The following is a 4,734-nucleotide window of genomic DNA, read 5'->3' on the forward strand; positions in this document are numbered from 1 at the left end:
CCACATCTTCAGGTTTCACATAAACTTTCTGAGGTGGATGAATACCTAGGAGAAATAAAAACATAGATACATACAGCTTGGTTGATTAACTAGCATTATTCGTGCTGCCAAATAAAAAAATCTCAATTCAATTTTAATGAATGTTTAAAGTAAATTTAACAAATCCTTTTCTACCATGTCTTGAAAAGGACTCAAGTTTAGAAAAAATGGATCTTTCTATTACTAAGTAAGATTTATTAAAATGATTAAACATTACATTTAAAAGGCAACAGAAATATATTCCTTTAGTGTTTGGCAAAGTTCTTCAGATTTTTAGGAATGACACTGGAGTAATGTTCCCATTATTGAAATTATTCATTTTTAAAATCAAATATACAAATGAACACCTACTCTATGCCAGGCACTCATCAAGGTATGCACAATGTTTCAATAAAAAATAACAATCCAATCCTTGTTCTTATGGATTTTGTATTCTGAAGGTGGAAATAGACATTACTAATACACTAAATTAAAATACATGCTGCATAGTACTTTGGAGATGATGAGTGCTAAAGAATAAAGAAAAAGTAAGCAAGGGTGAGGGAGACAGAGAATGTGGTGGTTTGGAGGAGGAAATTGTGTTAAATAGAGATTTCAGGATAGGCATTTTTCAAAAGATAGGATTTTCAGCAAAGAGTTGAAGGAGATGGAGAGTTAGACATACGGATTTATGTACAGAAAACAGTATTAAAGTAGAAGAAACAGCCAAATAAAAGCTTATCTGACCTGCATACTCAACGTTTGTATACCTAACCCTGAATTGTACCCCACATCTTTAAAATAAAAAAAGGAATTTTAAAAAAGCTTATCTGGGAACTTACATGGTGTGTTCAGGGACAGAAAGCCAGCCTGAATCATGCAGAGAATAATAAGACAAGGTCAGAGGTAAATAGAAAGCCAGTTTGTGCAAGACTTCATAAGGTTTTACTCAAAACCAAATGAGTAGCAAGTACTGAGTTATATGCAATGAGACATGATTGTTCCTAAGTTTTAAGAATCACTTCCGCTGCTACATTAGTAACAGATTACAGGGATGGCCCATGGTAGAAACAGGGAGCAAGCACAGTAAACCAGGTAAGATGGGAAGATAGCCTGAATGAAATAGCACTCAGGGAGGTGGGAAGTTATAGTGTGACCCTGGATTTATTTTGAAGATAGAACCAACAGGATTTCCTGACAGAGTGTGAGTTTTAAGAGAAACAGAAGAGTCAAGGATAACTTCAAAGCTTTTAAATAAAACAACTGGATGAATGAAATTACCAAGAAATGAGGTGAGGAGAATTATGGGTAAAGTAGATTTGGGTAGAAGCATATGGAGTTTTGGACATGTTGAATTTAAGACGTCGCTTAGATATCCAAATGAGAGATCATGGCTGCTAGATGTTTGAATCTGGAGTATGGCATACAAGTATGTACTAGAGATATAACTTTAGGAGTCAATGATATACAGATGTTTCTGAGGTTTTAGAACTGTTATAAAGATAAAGATAGTTATAACACTAAATTATATTCCTTTGTAGATTTCTGAAAGACATGACATTTACTTAGAAATAGAGGGGAAATTAGCAGGTTCTGCTTACTGTTCATGTAGTATTACTGGAAAATTTTTTTGATACTCCATCATAACAACTGAAGATAACACTTCAGCTTATCTGCTTGTATAGTGTATTTGAATATCAAGCCTTGTGGTTTTTACTATGATACAATTCTCTGGAAATTGTAAATGCCCTCCTTATAGTCTTGTTTATCCTGTATTATGTTTCTCCTGATCTTTTCATAGTTCTCAGATACGATAACAAATCATTAGTTCATGTCTATAAGGATAATTATGCAATTTTAAGTGGTTAATGGTTTTACTTTAAACAATTTTTTAGAAAGTATCTATGATTTTTATAATTACTTTGCTTGCAGAAACTATAATTTGACATTTTATTTTTTGGGAAGTTCACTTTTTTAAAAGAGTTACAAAATCCAAATTTTATTCTTTGAAAAGATCAACAATATTGATAAACCCTTAGCTAGACTGACAAAAAAGAGAGAATATGCAAAAAACTAAAATTAGAAGTGAAAACGGAAACATTACTACCCACTTTACAGGAATTGAAAAGATTGTTTAAAACACTATGAACAACTGTACGCTAACAAATTAGATAACTTAGATGAAATAGAAAAATTCCAAGAAATATACAATTTACCAAAACTGACTATCTTAGTGTGCTAGGGCTGACATAGAAAAATACCATAGACTGGGTGACTTAAGCTACAGAAACTTATTTTCTCACAGTTTTTTAGACTGAAAGGCCAAGAACAAGGTACCAGCAGGTTTTCTTTCTTCTGAGTTCCCTCATCTTGGTTTGCAAACAGCTGCCATTTTGCAGTGTTGTCACATAGCCTTTTTTCTGTGTGCACATAAATCTGGTGTCTGTTTCTCTTCTTATAAGAACATCAGGCATACTGGATTAGGGCCCTAACTTTTGACTTTGTTTTACCTTAATTAGCTCCTTCTTAATTTTGACTTCATTTTACCTTCATTAGCCTATTTCCAATTATAGTTACATTGGAGTTTGGGGTCAACACATGAAGAAGTTCACTCTTTATCAAAATGATTAAATACCACATTTTAACTTCTCAGGAAAATATTCTGAGTGGGAACCTCAAACTGTGCATCCCATAATTTCGCAAAATTGTAGCTGTTTAAATTGATTATTTATGTAAAATGATCAGAAAACACCAGAAAAAATTAAAGTATAAAAAGATCCCACAAGATTGCAGTGTGAAACAACCTCAGATCTTTATTCTTATATGCTTATAAAACTTAAGAATCTATTATAGACATTTACTATAATGGGACTTGGATGAAATCTGCTGAATGCCACTTATAAGCACAGATTAAGGAAACGAGATTTGATTAGTCTACAATAACCCAGAATTTGCTCTTAAAACTTTCTGAGCATACATTTGCATTTTTCGGGAGTCAGTAAATTTTCCACATTCTTAAAAGACTCTATGATCCTCCAAAAGTTAAATTCTACTAAATAAATATACTCCCTAATATGTATCAAGGCTATTCATGTTCTATGCTTAGCTTAGATGTTCTAGACTCTTTCTACATGTCCGCGTGTTTCAGCCATGCCAACATACTTGCAATTTCTTTATGGTCAAATGTCAGTGTCTTCAAATAGCCTTCTCTGGCTTTCCAGGTCTGGCTACACAGATGTCTCTTCTTTGCCCTTTTCTTCCTCTGCACATGCCTCCTTCTGCCTCCCTACTGCTGTCTGATGGCTAAATTCCTACTCCGCCTTCATTGACTCAACGCATCGCTTATCCTTGTGACTATCCTTGCCACCTTAGTCTGAGTTAATTGATCCTCTCTGTGCTCCCATAGTATCCAGAACATAACCTCTACAACAGCAATTATAATGCAGCACTATCACTGTTTGTTAACTTATTTGTCCCATTCTGTTAGTATGTATGCAAGCCCACTGAGACTAGGTCTTATTCAGCTTTGCATCTCTGGTACCTATCTCATCTCCTGACACTGAAAAATAATTTATTGAGTGAATTTTTAAAAAAAAGAATGCTACCTCAACTTTAAGAGAATAAGACTGCCCTGGGTTACTAAATCCTGGGCATGTACTGGAACGTCAGCTTACAGTTATTAGAAAGAGCAAATGACCCAAAGTTAAATGTGCAGACTCACATTGTACCTTTCTCTTGTCTCTCTATTAAATAAATGGATGTGTATCATAGAAGATTTTAAGTTTATTTAGAAATTAATGGATCCATGGAGAAATCCTCCTAGCCCACCTGTCAGTTTGAAATGAAAGCACCTTCCTACAGTGTAGGGAACCCAAACAAGCATTTGTCAATGGAAAGATGCATCGTCTAATCTCTGAGAAAAGTAAACATCGGCTACCTAGTATCTAATTGGAAAAATAGTTTTATCAGGCTTTGTGACACTGAACGCTTGTAGATTAAATATGCTATTTTAGTAAACGTTCAACAGTATATTTTATTTTGTTATTATTTTATAAACATCTCAATATTCCCATTCCCAGTAAGTATGGGAAGGTTAATTAATCTATGGCTGTGCACATGCAGGCTTTTCCATTTCTCCTACCTCAGCCCTAGTGTGTTTAAATTTTGCTGATATTCCAATATAAAAACTATGCACCCAGCATGTGACTATACATGCACAAACAGCACCCACTACACTGGCAGGGATACACTGCCAAAAATGAGCTTAGTAATGCGTTGTTTCATAAGAGACAGTTTTATCTTTTTAAAAATGCTACCTTATGCTTAAGGGGATAGATAGAATTACTAATTAAACAAAAGGTTACCTTAATGATTATGTCTAGAAAAATGATTCAAAAATCACCATACATAGGAGAGAGTAGAAACGCATTTGCCAAAAATCCTAGGAAGAGACTGCCGCCTAGAGGTCAACACATCTCATTGCATGGGAAAATAACCAAGTAAAGCTGATTTAAAAAACGCAGGCCTATTTTTTGGATTCAGTCATACTAAAAAGAACTAATATTCACATGATAATTTAATTTATTTTATAGTAATAAAGTTAAACATATTCCAGCCAAGACTATAATAAGGAGGATGTCTTCTAGGAACTCTGATAGAAAAAAAAGAGTGGAATAATGCTTAGAGTTTATGTAAATCTAGATGATAAATTTAATA

This window comes from Carlito syrichta, unplaced genomic scaffold (assembly GCF_000164805.1).
Source record: "Carlito syrichta isolate Samal-C Ts95f unplaced genomic scaffold, Tarsius_syrichta-2.0.1 Scaffold303338, whole genome shotgun sequence".
In the NCBI taxonomy this organism is placed as follows: domain Eukaryota; kingdom Metazoa; phylum Chordata; class Mammalia; order Primates; family Tarsiidae; genus Carlito; species Carlito syrichta.